General features: G+C 44.3%; 1 protein-coding gene across 2 annotated transcripts in view; it reads right to left on the bottom strand.

The window, feature by feature from the left end:
• The window catches only part of ASAP2 (ArfGAP with SH3 domain, ankyrin repeat and PH domain 2), a 326350-nt gene that overhangs the window by 255423 nt on the left and 53042 nt on the right, over positions 1 to 17885 (bottom strand). The gene's annotated exons all lie outside the window — the stretch shown is intronic.

Here is a 17885-nt window from a genome sequence, read left to right as displayed (position 1 = left end):
ACCAGCTGCCATTGATAAGAACAGGTGCTAATAAGAACAATGTGAATCTTAAAGCGGAATTAAACCCTCCTATTATTTTCAGCCATGGAAGCTGCCATCTTAGCCTCTGTTTGACTTTCAACTGCCATGGTGCTGCACATGTGATCAGTTATTACTCCAGCCATTTGATGGTTTGACAGTTTGGTTGAGCGGACAAGCAAACAGGACAGTTACATTCCTGGCACGTGCCAGGAATGTAACTGGTTTTTTTTTAAAGTTACGCTGTAAGGGTATTGTACATTTTCAAATGTCTTTGTTGTTTTGCCTCCTGTAGGAGGTATTAGTGTGGGCCCACACGTTATTCAAGTTCTACCCTGCTAGGTTATCCCCACACAATAGTGTGAATGGCAGTTCTTTTCCAAATAAATAGCTGGTTAACTGCAAAATGAGATTTATTTATGAAATTTCCTGCACTGTAATATACAGTATAAAGGGAGAACTAGATGACTATGTGAACGTGTGACAGATCACATTCATAGTATTAACACCCAGAAAAATACAAATGTTTTAAAGGCCTGTACAAACGGCAACAGAATAATAGAAATATATGTAGAGACAGGAAGCTGGATTACCTCCAAGTATTTAAATCTCTCAGAAACAGCCATAGGGTAAGACAATGGTGAAGTAAGACCTGGCTGGGAAAATACAGGGAAAACCACTGTTTTAGCCCAATTGATTCAGAAAACCCAAATAGTCCTTGAATTCTTTAATAATGGAAGGTATTTATCAGAGAAGTGTTAGGGTCATTTAGATACAGAGGGATATCATCTGCGCACAGAGATACGCACGCTTCACGATTCCCCAATTTCCATCCTTGTACCCTCTCATTGGTTTCTCTGAATGGCTCGATTGCTAGTGCAAATAGAAGTGGGGATATTAGGCACCCCTGCCAAATCCCTCTACAAATTGGAAATGAATCAGAAATTAGCCCATTGATTCAGATTCTCGCTACTGGGTTTTTATAGAGCAATTTAATCAAGGAAATACATTTTGGCCCAAAGCCAAATCTTATTAGTAAAGGAAACAAATAAGTCAAAGAATACAAAATGTAACAAGACATTGTGTACATCACCATGGATCTAATCTAGGGTCCCGAAAAGTATTATAGAACGGGTAGATCCTCCCTCCCATTTCCCAAGAGAGGTTATCACTGTTCATCTCTCAGTACAAAATAAGATTTTTGGATCTTAAACTGGATACTCGAATTCCCAGGGGATTAAATTATGAGTGGAACATCACAAATTATGAATTATAGGTTATATCCCCCCTTTTCTTTCTTTTCTAGCCCTTTCCAGATTGTGGAGTACAAGCAAATTTGAATTTGTCTTCCTGTGTTAGGCAGCAGTCCATTTTTTGCAACCCTTGCTGCAGCAAACAGTAGTTAAAGAGGAGTTCTGGCCCCCCACCCAAAAATTAAAAGTCAGCAGTTACAAATACTTTAGCTGCTGACTTTTAATATTAGGGCACTTACCTGTGCACGGATCCAGGTGGTGTCCTCACCCCAATCAGCTGTCGGGTGACGGCACTGCTATCTTGACTAAGGGAAACCAACAGTGAAGCCTTGTGGCTTCACAGATGGTTTCCTACTGCGCATGATCAAATCACTCTGTGCTTTGTAAATGGGCCACAGTCTTCTGGGACCTGTGAAATGTCCCAGAGGGCTGCAGAAGGGAAGAAGAAGAGGGGGCCAAACTTCTACCTTAGTTTGCCACGGCGAACTGAGACAAAGTGGGAGCGGGTACCTGTCAAAACCAGGTACCCACTCCCCCCCAAAAGGTGCCAAATGTGGCAGAGGGGAGAAGGCAAATAAACAAAGCTTCCACTTTTGGGCAGGACTGTGCTTTAAACTATAAAAAGTCCCCAATTATTACTCTTTATGCAGCATGACAGCATTACAGCATTCAATACAGTATAGGAAGCTTCAATTGAGCTTTAAGACATTTAACGTAACAGTCATAGAAAAATGCCTGTTTATCACTCTGAAAAGAAAACACTTGACTTTAGATGGGATTTAATGCCTCCATTGAGGACATCCCCAATACAGAACAACACTGTGTTTATATCAGGTGTAAAACTGACATTTGTGTCAATCATTAATAGTGACAGGCCTTCCTTGGGTATGAGGAGCAGACCCTCCAGTAAGAACTGACCTATATCAGCTGGATTTAGAGCAAGAGGGTTGTCATAGTGGAAAGCAAACATTTAAAAGTCAACAATAATCCATGTCATGAAGGAACATGATCCGACTAAAATAAACTCAATCCAAAACGTATTAAGAGGAAGGCAAGAATCACACTGTTGATCGCTTAGGTTGGGCAAATATTTATAAAGGAAAAAGCTGCCGTTTACCAGCAGATGGCTGGAAATCTGGAGAGGAACCAACAGAACAGAAGTGTGGTTTCACAATCTCCAATAAACATAAATGAGTCTTATTAGCAAAGGAATAAAGCATTAGGAATTCAGCTGACTTAAAGAATCTGTCACATATACAGTAAAAGTAAAATCTGACTTGGCTGAACATGCACACACCATAAGAAGAAATGAAACCACACTGTAACTTGAGTAACTGCACTTCTTTATGAAACCTACGACAAAGAACATGGTGGTGAGAAAGATCTGCCCATGGTATGAGATCCATGTGCCCAAAATATCAATATTAATAAAAAGAGAAGAATACACACAATAAATTGATGGCTTTATAACAGCCATAATAGAAAAAAATATGAGTGCAGCGCTACAAACAATGTCCAGGTAGCAATTAGAATATATACGATTGTCCAATATAGAAATGTGATAAACAGTTCAATAATGAGGGACTCTCAGGGAGTATAGGTGTAATCCAATCCAAGGGATAGATAAATTGCCCGCTTACCAGAAGCGCAATTACAATGCGCATGTACAGGTTTCATGTAGCCGGGGTCCTATGTAGGTGCTGCTTAATAGTACCCAGATGGTCCGTCGGTGATAAGGCGATACTGGTCTGGTCGGATCACACTGCTCCTTGGGTCCACACAGAGAACCTAAAAATGCTGGGGCTGAGGTATAGGAACTCAGTGCCAGGTATAAGGAGTAAAAATACTCATAGTGTAGTATGTTTTTTTAAAAAATATTTATTAAATCCAATACGTAAAAACCATAGGAGTTACAAAACACATGCCTGCAGCCTGTAGCCAGTAAAAGCAGCTGTAAAAAGATTCTAAACACTGACCAGTGAGAAACATGGGTGGGCCGCCGGACCTCCTGACCTGCGCATGCGCAGTTGCGCCGATCGTCAGCGGGGCGGCGCTAGTGCGGTTTGGCGCGAATTTTAAAATATATAAAGAGGCAAACAGACGTCAGGCATGCATGGCATCACCCCTACGGTAGACGTGTATTGACACGAAACGCGTCTAGGAGGAGCCTTCGCACGCCTTGACGTTATGCCGCCGGGTCAGGAGGTCCGGCGGCCCACCCATGTTTCTCACTGGTCAGTGTTTAGAATCTTTTTACAGCTGCTTTTACTGGCTACAGGCTGCAGGCATGTGTTTTGTAACTCCTATGGTTTTTACGTATTGGATTTAATAAATATTTTTTAAAAAAACATACTACACTATGAGTATTTTTACTCCTTATACCTGGCACTGAGTTCCTATACCTCAGCCTCAGCATTTTTAGGTTCTCTGTGTGGACCCAAGGAGCAGTGTGATCCGACCAGACCAGTATCGCCTTATCACCGACGGACCATCTGGGTACTATTAAGCAGCACCTACATAGGACCCCGGCTACATGAAACCTGTACATGCGCATTGTAATTGCGCTTCTGGTAAGCGGGCAATTTATCTATCCCTTGGATTGGATTACACCTATACTCCCTGAGAGTCCCTCATTATTGAACTGTTTATCACATTTCTATATTGGACAATCGTATATATTCTAATTGCTACCTGGACATTGTTTGTAGCGCTGCACTCATATTTTTTTCTATTTTAGTTGGAAGGGCTTGTAGTTCCTTTTTGTGCATTTGCCGCTCACTGGAGTGCGCTCACTTTCTTATTTATACACATAACAGCCATAATGTTTATTTAGTAACCCAATACATAAAAGAATGCATCATTCTTACCAACATCCTACTCATAAAAGGTCAGACCAACCATTTCAATAGTGACCATTTTAACTGGAACTAAATTGATTGTAAAGTATAGATTTTTAAAAAAATAAAACAACAAACATATCATACTTACCTCCTCTTCTGCAGTCCCCCGCCAATGCCCCTGGCTCCTCTTCTTTGTGTGCCCTCACAATGAGCCATTGCTATGGGGGCACAAGTGAGTGCTCACTCCTGAGCTGTGTGAGTTTATGGAGCCACGCTAATGGCTCCTGCTGCTGCCCGAGCCCCTGTGAGAAAAGGAAGAGAAGGGAGAGAAGACTGCAAAATGGCACAGTACTGGGAAAAAGGTGGGGGGTAGTAAATGGGGTGTTTTTAGCTGCATAAGGAGTTGGGAGGATGAGGTGAAAAAAAACAGCCATGCACTGATCTTCACAGTGAATGGCTGTGGGGAGTGTTGCGTGTCACCATAAGTCTGATCACTGGAAGACAGGCAGGCTGTTCTCCCAGCACAGCCAGAAAACTGAACACGCTGGGATTCTATTTCTAGCATGGTCAAGAATATGAAATGTTGGCGGTAACATTCTTTAACGTTTTCTCCCCAGTATTAGGCTGGATGACCAACCCTGCTAACAAACACTGCAAGAAAAGATCGGACCATGAGGGAGGGGGCTCTTTAGTACTTCTGACTTAAGCCCCTTTCACACGGGATGGACCCGTCAGCAGATCCGCTTACTCAGTGGGGGATCTGTCTGCTGATCCCTGCTGAGCAAGCAGATGACAGGTCCATGTCCGCTCCGTGGCTGAAGAGAAGACACAGCCTGATGTCCTCTATGGGCGTCAAATGGACATGGACCATCTGTTTCCATCTGACTGCCATCCCATCCAATCTGATGGACAGAAGGGGAATGGATCCCCATCGGTCTCTTTTTGGCGTAACGGATCAGATTGGATGATACATAAAAAGGAGAATAGAGGTTCCAAATCGGGTCCACCTGAAAAATGGGCAGGCAGACCCTATCGGAACGTTGTGTGAAAGGGGCCATAACTGCATCACCAATGGTTCACCAGGAATGTAATAGCCAGAGACTTGTAAGAAAATCCACAGGCTGCCAAACAGCACTGGATGAGTCACCTGAATCTTTTTTTTCCACAAGCAGCCCTGCAAAAATCATAATTAGTAGCCAATGGTCCCTGCACTCATTATTTTGTGACACTTCAATAAAGTTAAAATAAAAAAAAAAAAACGTTAACAATGCAATAGGTTGCAAGAAAACATTGGTTGTAACACTAGCCCTATGTATTTTAGCCCCTAGGCGGGTGTGAACAAGTTCCAATTGTCCTTCCTAAACGATCTTTGAATATCTCTGAAGTTATTGGCCTTCTAGCATAAAATGCTGCACATGGTGGGGAGCCTGCAGTGTTGATGGCGGAATCCCTCCCACAGAGCTATTGTGTTCTCCCGATGGGGGGGAGGGGCGCACATTTATAAATCCAACATGCTGGTTGTATTCCAGTCGATTGATGAATCCACTTGGTTACCATCAGCCTGCCCATAGATGGTTCTAACCTCGGCCGGTTCAGTAGGGATTCGAACCATCTATGGCTGGCTTAAATAACGCCTCAGTCTTGGTGGTCAGTGGGAGTAAAAAAATTAAAAGAGAAGGAACAGTGCCCCATCACTGGTATCAATGGTGATTGTAGATGGAATAGTGCCACTTGTTGGCATCAGTGAGAGGAATAGTGCCCAAACATTAGGGGAGAACAGTGGCCCATCAATGGTGTCAGTGGAAGGAAAGATGCCCCATTATTGTGTCAGTGGAAAGAATAGTTTACCATCGCTGGTGTCAGTAGGATGAACAGTGTACCATCATTGATTTCAGTGGGAGCAATACTGGGACATTAGTGGAAGGTCTAGTATCCCAGGGCCCGAATATAGCAAAACAAAATGGCCTCATCTGGCCCATGGGCCGCAGTTTGGAGACCACCGATCTAACGCATGTGGCTTTGTTTGCCTCAGGGCTCTGAAGAAGAGGCATCATTCACATTTGTAAAGCACACTGCTGCGCTTTAGAAGTAAAAGTCCATAACACTGCTTATACATGGGCCCATGAGCAGACCAGATAGAGAGTCAACTAACATGAATTTCTTGTCAGTGCTCATTTTCCAGCATCCGTCTATTTCATAGTGGGTCCCCATATGGAAGGAAAATATATTTTAAAAATATCCTTCCCAAATATATTGCCATATATTTGAAATAGTACAATTTTGGCCATATTACACACACACACACACACACACACACACACACACACACACACACACACACACACACACACACACACACACACACACACACACACACACACACTAATTTTATTACAAAATATATGAAAAATATTTATAAAAATACATTTCAAATATACTGTATGTCTTTAACCACTTGCCATCCGGCCGCTGTATATAAACGGCCAGATGGTGGCAGTCCAGGGGTGGGTTGCTGTTCAAAAACGGCGGTCGCCATTCTGGACTGTGCGAGCTCCCTGGCAGCGTGCAGCACCGCGATCCGGTACCCGCTGTGTCCTCCAGACACAGGGGAACACCGATAGTCATACGGGACCTCTGTGCGAGGTCCCGATCATGTGATCACTGATTGGCCAATCAGTGATCACATGCAGAGTAGTAAGCAATGATGTCACTTCTGACATCATTGCTTACTACGTGTGAAATCTGTGAATGATCACAGAGGTCACATGGTACAAGGCTATTCACAACAGCCTTGTGCCATGTGACAAGCTGTGACCAATCACAGCTCACACAGTAGTTCTCAATGGCTGCAAGAATGCATGGTGACACTGTACTGCTAGGGTAACAGTATGTAGAAAAAAAAAAACAAATAAAATTAAAAAAAAAAAAAACATTTTTTTTAAATTATAAAATTTTTGGTTATAAACTAATTTGGGTTCTTTTTTTTTTACTAAAAAGATAACTGAATACATTTTGGCCAAGATTTATGAGGAAATATTAATTTATTTGCAAATTGTTATAAGAAAAACACTTTTTTTAAAAATTGGACTTTTTCATTTATATAGCAAAAAAAATAAAAATCCCAGTGGTGAATAAATACCACCAAAATAAAGCTTTATCTGTCACGAAAAAATTCTTATGGGTACAGTGTTGCATGACCATGCAATTGTCAAAGTGTGATAGTGCTGAAAGCTGAAAATTGACCTAGACAGGAAGGGCGTGAAAGTGTCCAGCTTTGAAGTGGTTAAAATGGAACCTACAGCAGAGTTTCAGTCATCTCTGAAAAAAAGTGTCCGGACTTGAAGTGTTTAAAAATACAAATCTACATTTTTGGAAAAAACATTTATAAATCTATATAAAAATATGTTAAAAAAAAATCTGAAAAATATATTTTTAAAAATATATATTTTTTAAATATATTCTTCAGATTTTTTTTAACATATAAAGTAATTTTAACATATTTGTACATATATTTGTAAATGTTTTCCAAAAATGAAGATCTGTATTTTTAAAGAGATACTGTATATTTGAAATGTATTTTTAAATATATTTTCATATATCTTGTAATAAAAACGCATTTCAACATGATAGAATATTTAAAGAATATTTTAACAATATAATTCAAATATATTTTCTTCCATGTGGGTCATTATGACATGTTTGCATACATGTTTAACCACTTCCTGTCCGGCCCAACGGCTGGACGGGAGCAGTGCAGGGGCAGGTTGCCATTACAAAACGGAGCCCGCCATTTTAGCCTGTGCGCGCTCCCTGGAATCGCTGTACGGGTCCTCTGTGTGAGGTCTTGATCATGTGATCACTGATTGGCCAGTGATCACATGAATAGTAGTAAGCAAGATGTCACTTGACATCATTGCTTACTACGTGTGAAATCTGCGAATGATCACAGAGATCACATATCTGACTGGATGTCACTCCACTTCCTTAAACTGAACCTCTCCAAGACCGAGTTTCTTGTCTTCCCCCCAGCCCGGACACCACCCCCCATTGACTTCTCCATCATGTCCAACAACGCCACCATCAAACCCGCCCCGCAGGCCAGAGTACTTGGTGTCATTCTGGACGCCAACCTATCCTTCCAGCCCCAAGTCCAATCTTTAACAAGCTCGTGCAGACTCCACCTCCGCAACATCGCCAAAATCCACACGTTCCTAACCCCAGAAACCACTAAACAGCTCATCCACTCCCTCATCATATCATGACTGGACTACTGCAACTCCCTCCTCACTGGCCTGCCTCGCCGCTGGCTATCCCCGCTTCAGTCCATCCTGAATACGGCTGCCATACTCATTCACCTTTCCAACCGCTCCATTTCCGCCACCCCCCTCTGCCAATCCCTCCACTGGCTTCTGATTGCGCAACGGATCAAATTCAAAATCCTAACACTGACGTACAAAGCTGTCCACCATACTGCCCCGAACTACATCACTGACCTAATATCCAAGTATCGCCCAGCACGCACACTCCGCTCCTCACAAGACCTCCTTCTCTCTAGTTCCCTGGTCTCCTCCTCCCATGCCCGCCTCCAGGACTTCTCCAGGGTGTCACCCATCCTCTGGAACTCCCTGCCCCAACCCATCAGATTATCACCCACTCTCCTCTCCTTTAGGCACACCCTGAAAACCCATCTCTTCAGGGAAGCCTACCCCACCCCCTGCTAACTTGCCAACCTCCTCCACTCTCCCTACCACCCCATCCCCCATAGCTATCTCCTCCTGTACCACTATCCTCTCCCTCCTAGATTGTAAGCTTGAAAGAGCAGGGCCCTCAATCCCCTCATGTTTTGCATTGTATTGTTATTGTACTGTCACATGTTCTGTCCCCCTTTGTAATGTACAGCGCTGAGCGAACTATCGGCACTTTATAAATACTGTATAATAATAATAATAATCACATGGTACAAGGCTTTTCTTTGTTATAAACTAATTTGGGTTCTTTTTTTTTTTACTAAAAGATAACTGAATACATTTTGGCCAAGATTTATGAAGAAAGATTATTTGCAAAATTTTATAAGAAACACTTTTTTAAAAAATTTTGGACTTTCATTTATATAGCAAAAAAAAAATTAAATTCCAGTGGTGAATAAATACCACCAAAATAAAGTTTTATCTGTCTCGGAAAAATGCAAAAAAAATTCATATGGGTACAGTGTTGCATGACCGCGCAATTGTCATTCAAAGTGTGATAGTGCTGAAAGCTGAAAATTGGCCTGGACAGGAAGGGGGTATAAAAGTGTCCGGACTTAAAGTGGTTAAAAATAGGGAAAAAAAAATACTTTTGTTTGCTTTCTTACCCCAACATGCACAAATCTTACTAGTTGGCCTCTCAGACAATATAGGGGACCTGACTGGTTTCAGAATGAATCAGTTTACACTACCATTTTGTAAATTCTCTTCAGGACTTGCCAGTGATGGGTTAAAAAGCGCAGCCACAAAGGATCTGGTTTCCAGGTATTGTTCTAGCAGACACCTAGAGAGCAGATAATGTCATTTTCATCCTGCATGTAAAAACATAAGTAAAGTCAAATTACCAGTTTTTCCTTCCCTGAGGCATTAAAGTGGGTGTGTGAGTGAAAAAAGGAACCTTAATACCAGGAATTTAAAGATTCTCCGTACAGCCAGCAAGAATGTCAAACAACAACACAGCATAAGATCAATGGGCTGCATAATGCCACCTCTGTGAGTACACAAATCGCTGAACATGGGATACGACAAGCAAAGTAGAGATAAAATGGGCCTTAATTCATCATCTTTTGTGGTCAACCATGTTTATGACACCAAAGAAAGACTACATTCAGAGAGCACACATTGGAGTTAGTATTGGAACCCTCAACTGGAAGAAAATCCATTTTACGGCTTGTTATTCACAAGATTTCCCTCTAGTAGCTACTGGTATATCAATAGATGGACTGAAAACATAAGTCATATAGAGAATGTGTTGGTTTTCAGTGAATTGGAGAAGACTTGGATCCAGTACATACCACTTGCACTACAGTAACGCATGCATTGGTGTGCGGTGACACCATTCATTATGAGCTGCATTGTAGCCCTTTTCTTTTGGATGGGCAGCCTTAAGCCTAGCACACGATAAGAAAATTGTCCGATCATTAATACACAGTTTGAGAGCCGATCACAACAGTGCATGAGAAATTATCCAAAGGGACAAGCAAAAAAATGTTTCTTATACGATACCAGAAGAAAAGATTTTCATTTAATCAGTGTAGTATTACTAATATATTTAGTATGTGCGTACATATGAGGGGGTGGGGGCTCAAAAATGTTTGGGGGGGGGGGGGGGGGTTATGTGCTTGGGTAACTTTAATTTTTTACAAATAGGAAAAAAAAAAATTTTTCTTCATCACAAAGGGGACAAAAATCCCTTATGTGATGATATTTTTCGGCAACAGGTTATTGAGACATTCAGGGTCTAAAAGAACCCGGATGTCTCCCCTGTACGCCACGTACACATCACACTGCATTACATTGGAGGACAGGAAATCTGTCAATGGAGACCCAGAATTGACATTGCATCACTTCCAGGTCAGGACAAAGGGGGGGGGGGGGGATGTGCCCGTTCTCCTCCCTCCCCTATAATCGCCGGCACCCATTGAACCAGTCCCGGGCCAGCAGATAGGCAAGCAGAGCCCGGAAGACATAGCAGGCGGGGGGGGGGGGGTTGAGAGGCTGGCATTGTAGTGTGCTGTGTGGAGGTAGCAAATCGGGCGGCAGCTGCCCGAATGCCTCCACCTGAGAGATGAGCCCTGCTGCTTGCTGCAGGGGCTAAAAGTTAAAAAAAAAAAAAAAAAAAAAGAAAAAAAGAAAGAAAACTACCTGCCTGGCACCTGGAAATGCATGTCCTCGGCGTCGGGCGATATAAATTGAACATCCCTGCAGAACCCCTGACCTTTGTTTGGACAGTGCCTATTGGCCCTGTGCTGATCACATGCACCCGCCCAAGGGAAAAAAAAAAAAAAACCTCTCTATCAATACACACCAAACTGAGCATGTGCAGAGTGCCTCCACACAATATGTCTTATCAGGAGATAAGAGGGGGGCACCAGAAAAAGGGGAGGATCAGAGAAGTCAGGATCAAACATCCGTTTTACACAATGCAGAAGACTGACCCCTTAGGTTCCGCACATGAAACGTTGTTGCATAAATCCCAGCGTGGTTACTATCACAGCACCACTGCGGAGATGTACACATGGTTCAGGCTAGGCTGCCTCCAAGTATTTACTTATCTACTACAATGCCAAACAACACCCTAGGAATGTCCTTTGTGTGACCCAGGGAAGTGCTCATTCCAGGTTGGCAGGCATGGACTAGCAGCGTTTATCAGACAGACCAAAGCCACAAAGCGAAAGCCCATGTTTATCTACACATGAGGAACATGTCAAGTAATGGATGACACCAAATCACGTTCCTACTTTACCAGTTGGAATACCAGAGCCGAGCACACAGGGGCCACAGCTGTTTCTTCATATTCCTTTGTATGACTCAGGAAGGTAACGTGCGGGCAACTGCAACCAGATTCTTCATAGAGCAGCAACAATTGACATACTGCACATTCACATCAGTCCCTGCCCTCAAGGAGCTTACAGTCTAAGGTCCCTAGTCCCTATCTCACATGCATACATACCATGGGGCTAAAATTAGGCTCTTGTTCACAGGATGCATATTAACCCATTCATGCAGGTGCCTCCTGGTCCTTTAAAGGGATTTCTGACACCGGGCGGGGTTTAGGGTCATATGACTGCCGTGATTGCCTGTCATGGCAGTCACATAATCGGAAAGGTCCCGATCGCAAGGAGAGATCACACATGTGCTGTCTAGCAAATCTTGAGGAGGGAGAGGCCGAGCCACAATGTCAGTGTCTATGGATGTGCACAGCCCGTCTTGGGAGCACATCCACATGAAAAAGGCTTGCTATGGTGGTGCACACAGAGGGAGAGCCAAGAGCATCAGTGGGGGACCCCAGAAGAAGAGGTTCACGGATGCTCCGTGCAATAGCACTGCGCTGAGCAGGTAAGTACTGGATAAACTTGTGTTTGTAAAGGCAAATCCTTTTTTTTTTTTGTCAACCTCTTTCAGTGCCCTGTTAACACCAAACATGTGCAAAGAACATGCAAACTCCATGTAGATAGTGTAGTGTCTGGGCCAGAATTCAAACCGAGAATCCCAGTGTTACAAGGTAAAAATGCCACAAAACTAAGGTACTGTGCAACACCATGTTTTCCTAACAGAAAATGTCAAGTTTTAAAGCTTTGTTCACACTAGTGTGGGTGGAAGCTGCCACGGGGCCCACACTTTGTCCAGCAGCTGCAACCATCTTCACACAAAAATGCAGGACCCACGGGCCATTAATTTCAAAGACACGCCACCCGCACTGGAACTCGCACCAACACTAGTAGTGCAGTTCCCAGTGCAGGCTGCGATTTCTGGAAAGGTACGTTTTGCGAGACACTGCAGCCCATTCAAATGAATGGTACAAAAGTACTATGTGATCTGGTGCAGGCAGAAGCGAACAAATGCACTTCATATGCAACCTGCGTTTGGGGTGTTGCTAGTTTTCTACTGACACCTGCTGCAGTTCGTAAATGGAGTGCTTTTTGCAATTTTGGAATTGCGTAGGAACTCACAGCATGTTCCTGTGCGGGCATGGTGTGAACCTGCTTTAAAGTAATAGGAAAGGGTATGGTTTTACAAAAAAAGAGATGGGCACATCAAAAAATAAAATCAAACTTATTGCTTTTCTTTGCAAAATGAAAAAAAGTTGGGTAATGATCCAAAAGCAGTAGGAATGTCAGAGGAATCAGATCCACAGAATTGATTAAACAGAAGCAGGGAGATCCTTGCACTGCAAGTCCTAAATTACAACTTTCTCTTCAGCAAGGACAGTTACACAACAGTGAACAGCACATTAGAGACCTCTCCAAATCTCACTCTAAACCTCTTGAAAGTAGCAGTCAGAGGCACCATGCTTTAGATCACTGATGGTGAGCCTTTTAGAGACCAAGTGCCCAAACTGCAACCCAAAACCCACTTATTTATCACAAAGTGTCAACACTGCAATTAAACCTGAATAATGAGGTTTTAGTTCATAAAAAACTACTCATACATTAACATCTTTCGTCTAAAAAGAAAAACACAATAACAGAGCTTTAAGTGATACAAACAGCTTTTTTATTGAATGGTAAAAGTTTGCATTTGGCGTGCGTTTGTACAATTAATGTGATCTTTGCTGTTGTATGTATGCTGATAATTTGTCAGCACCAGCTCAAGGGGGCACAATTCCACTGACCCCCAGCACAAGGGGGCAAAGTTCCACTGACCAGCAGCACAAATTGGGTAAAGTTCCACTGACCCCCAGCACAGAGGGGGCAAAGCTTTCACTGACCCCCAGCACAGAGGGGGCAAAGCTTTCACTGACCAACAGCACAGAGGGGGCAAAGTTCCACTGACCAACAGCACAGAGGGGGCAAAGTTCCACTGACCAACAGCACAGAGGGGGCAAAGTTCCACTGACCAACAGCACAGAGGGGGCAAAGTTCCACTGACCAACAGCACAGAGGGGGCAAAGTTCCACTGACCAACAGCACAGAGGGGGCAAAGTTCCACTGACCAACAGCACAGAGGGGGCAAAGTTCCACTGACCAACAGCACAGAGGGGGCAAAGTTCCACTGACCAACAGCACAGAGGGGGCAAAGTTCCACTGACCAACAGCACAGAGGGGGCAAAGTTCCACTGACCAACAGCACAGAGGGGGCAAAGTTCCACTGACCAACAGCACAGAGGGGGCAAAGTTCCACTGACCACCAGCACAGAGGGGGCAAAGTTCCACTGACCACCAGCACAGAGGGGGCAAAGTTCCACTGACCACCAGCACAGAGGGGGCAAAGTTCCACTGACCACCAGCACAGAGGGGGCAAAGTTCCACTGACCACCAGCACAGAGGGACAAAGTTCCACTGACCACCAGCACAGAGGGACAAAGTTCCACTGACCACCAGCACAGAGGGACAAAGTTCCACTGACCACCAGCACAGAGGGGCAACGTTCCACTGACCACCAGCACAGAGGGGGCAACGTTCCACTGACCCCCAGCACAGAGGGGGCAAAGTTCCACTGACCAGCAGCACAGAGGGACAAAGTTCCACTGACCAGCAGCACAGAGGGGGCAAAGTTCCACTGACCAGCAGCACAGAGGGGGCAAAGTTCCATTGACCAGCAGCACAGAGGGGGCAAAGTTCCACTGACCAGCAGCACAGAGGGGGTAAAGTTCCACTGACCAGCAGCACAAATTGGGCAGAGCTTCCACTGACCCCCAGCACAAAGGGGGCAGAGCTTCCACTGACCCCCAGCACAAAGGGGGCAGAGCTTCCACTGACCCCCAGCACAAAGGGGGCAGAGCTTCCACTGACCCCCAGCACAAAGGGGGCAGAGCTTCCACTGACCCCCAGCACAAAGGGGGCAGAGCTTCCACTGACCCCCAGCACAAAGGGGGCAGAGCTTCCACTGACCCCCAGCACAAAGGTGGCAGAGCTTCCACTGACCCCCAGCACAAAGGGGGCAGAGCTTCCACTGACCACCAGTGCAAAGGGGGCAAAGTTCCACTGACCACCAGCACAAGGGGGCAAAGTTCCACTGACCACCAGCACAAGGGGGCAAAGTTCCACTGACCACCAGCACAAGGGGGCAAAGTTCCACTGACCACCAGCACAAGGGGGCAAAGTTCCACTGACCACCAGCAGAAGGGGGCAAAGTTCCACTGACCACCAGCACAAGGGGGCAAAGTTCCACTGACCACCAGCACAAGGGGGCAAAGTTCCACTGACCACCAGCACAAGGGGGCAAAGTTCCACTGACCACCAGCACAAGGGGGCAAAGTTCCACTGACCACCAGCACAAGGGGGCAAAGTTCTACTGACCACCAGCTTTTGGCCTGCTCTGAAAAAGGCATCTGAGTGCATTTCCTACCTAGCACTTCCCTCCTATCATAGTCCAGTGATCCCAGTCCAAGCTGCGCACTGACCAGACGAGTCGTGGCTCGTAACGTCATCACCTGGTGCTGCTACTCCTTTCCAAGTATGCGTATCGGCCCTTATGTGCGCCGCTGACCAATGCTCAGCTGCTGGGGCAACTTGGCTAGTGTGCCCGCTGCAGCACACATGCCATAGGTTAGCCACCACTGCTTTAGATGATCTCAAACTGTAGAAATACAACCATGAGGCTCTAGGCACAGGAAATGCACTGCTGTTTTTCAAAATGCATTCAAAACTACAGTAAATAGATTTTCCAGGGTACTGCTTAGACAGTTAACATTTCTAGATGTTCCATAGAAGACAATTCTTCGCTATATCAGTTCAGTTTAGAGGTCCACACTAAATTGTGCATGGCTGCGATATTGGGACTCTACAGTCTTGAAAGGTCATCTGGCTGAGCAGCCCACCTTTCTTTTTCTCATAGTCTCACCCCATTTTCCTCTGAATTGCAGAGAGCAGGAGGACAGATCCGTCTGACATACACGTTGCTGAAGTGGAGCTCGCCAGGTCACACAAGCCCTAAATGGTCATCAACCAATCCTGGCAAAGTCAAAACCCGTTGGCCATACTGGAATTGGGATCGGGGACTTGGAGGCTTATCTTCAGCACACAGAGACATCCAAATGCACAGAATATGAGCATCACAGTTTATGTGTTTCAGCAAAGAAATCGTTTTCCAGTGTCAGAAGTAGTCTGGTGTCCACAGGCAGCTCCAGATATAGACCAAGGTCCCCGACCTCTTCCTCACAAAAGCTGTGATATACCGTGATGTGCATTTAATGATGGACCAGCAGCATAGGTTCATTGTAATGCTGTTCTCTGATGTGTACAAAAAACCTCAAGAGGGAACATAGGGTTATCTTTATTAATTATTCATTTATAAAGGGATCAGTCAAGGCACTAAAAAGCAGAACAATGTCTTCCAAGCTAAAAAGACTAAACAATACTTGAGCACATCTGGAAGAAATAATAGGACTCGGAGAAAAAAATACTGGATCTTCAGGTGCATGACCCAGGCTTCTTCAATGACAGGCATCACACATAAATCCAAACTACACCAAATGTCTGCAACGCAATGCAGGATTAAAGTGTACGCAGAGGGAAAAAGCCAAGTACATTGATGAAATAGCAATGTGTGAACTGTATTGCCTGCTACAAAATGTGTAATTCTGTACAGGAAGCTTTCTAATCCAGATACTCCTGGTAGACACTATATTAAAGTCCTGACCATTTACTTTTCTCCATGACAGGTAAAGCAAAAAAGCTATGTCTGGGTTATTGGATAGTGAAGGACCATCAGCTCGTGGATGATCTCTAAGCTCTCTCCTTCCATCAGCAAGCACTTGATCTTAAAACAGAAGTATAGGTTTCATTAAAAAAAAAAAAAGAAAAAAAACAAACACTCACTCTTCTAGGTGGATGCAGCATTGATCTGATGCTTCATCTGTCCCCTGCCAGCTCTGCATTGAGAGATCAAACACTCCCCTCCCCTCTGAGCAGAGAGCTGCGACTGTCAGTCACCGACTCTCTCCTCTGCCCCTCCAGCGCTCACTGGAGCACAGGGCTGGGGAGGGGTCCTTTGAATACATGATGTAGGTTCACAGCAATAGATTCCAAATGCAAATACCACACTTAAAATCAACTCCAGACCTTTTACCTGCTTAATTCATAAAGAAATAGCAAAAGAATAGCTCACACCTGGCCATGAAACAGCTTTTGATTCAATTGTATATTTACTTTTGGTCCCTTGAAAAAGGGGGGATGGCTATTCTTAAAAGCTGTAATTCCTAAACCCTTCCTCCAATTTGGATGTACATACCCTCAAATTAAACCTGAGTGTGCACTTATAACTATAGCTTGAATATGTTTTGGTAAATACCTGAAAAAATCTAAAATTGTTCCTGTGTCCAAATATATATGGACCTAACTGTATGGCAAAAAAAAGCTTTGATCCTTTAATGTTAATGTATGGAGGATTACGGGGGGCTGAGATTAGGCCAGATTCAGGTGCTTAAAGTGGTTCTAAAGGCTCAAGGTTTTTTAACCTTCATGCATTCTACGCATGAAGGTAAAAAACCTTCTGTGTGCAGCATCCTCCCTAGCCCCTCCTAATGCTCACCTAAGCCCCCTCTCGAGCCAGCGATGTGCACTGGAGTCTTGGCTATCCCGGGACTTCCTCTCCTCACTGGCTGAGACAGAAGCAGGAGCCATTGACTCCCACTGCTGTCAATCACAGCCAGTGAGCCAATGAGAAGAGAGGAGGCAGGGCTGGGCCACAGCTCCGTGTGTGAATGGACACACTGAGCAGCAGGTGCCCTCCTAGCAAGAGATGGTATCAGCTTCTTACCATCCCCTATACAATAGCATTCTGACTGCAAAACAAAGGGGCATCTGATCAGGTGTGTTGCATGCAAATGGTTTGACAAGGAACATGCTTATAGGAGCAAAGAACAGAGGAATTACCTCAAAAAGCTAATGGTAGAGCAAGGACACCTCTGTACTCCCTAACTGTAAATGGTGTTATCTACCCAGATGTGCTGGTGGAAGAGCTGTGTAAATCCAAGGAATGGATGAATAGAAATACAATCAAATCTTTTGGCAGCTAAAACAAGTCCAATATTTATATCACCTGTTTATTTAGCTATTAAACCAAGCAACTCCAGTCTGACTTGT

The sequence above is a fragment of the Staurois parvus genome, unplaced genomic scaffold, assembly GCF_062004578.1.
Source record: "Staurois parvus isolate SC_StPar_1 unplaced genomic scaffold, SC_StPar_1.0 ptg000118l, whole genome shotgun sequence".
Taxonomy (NCBI): domain Eukaryota; kingdom Metazoa; phylum Chordata; class Amphibia; order Anura; family Ranidae; genus Staurois; species Staurois parvus.
The sequence above is the reverse complement of the archived record's forward strand: the minus strand, read 5'-3'. Positions and strand labels throughout refer to the sequence as shown.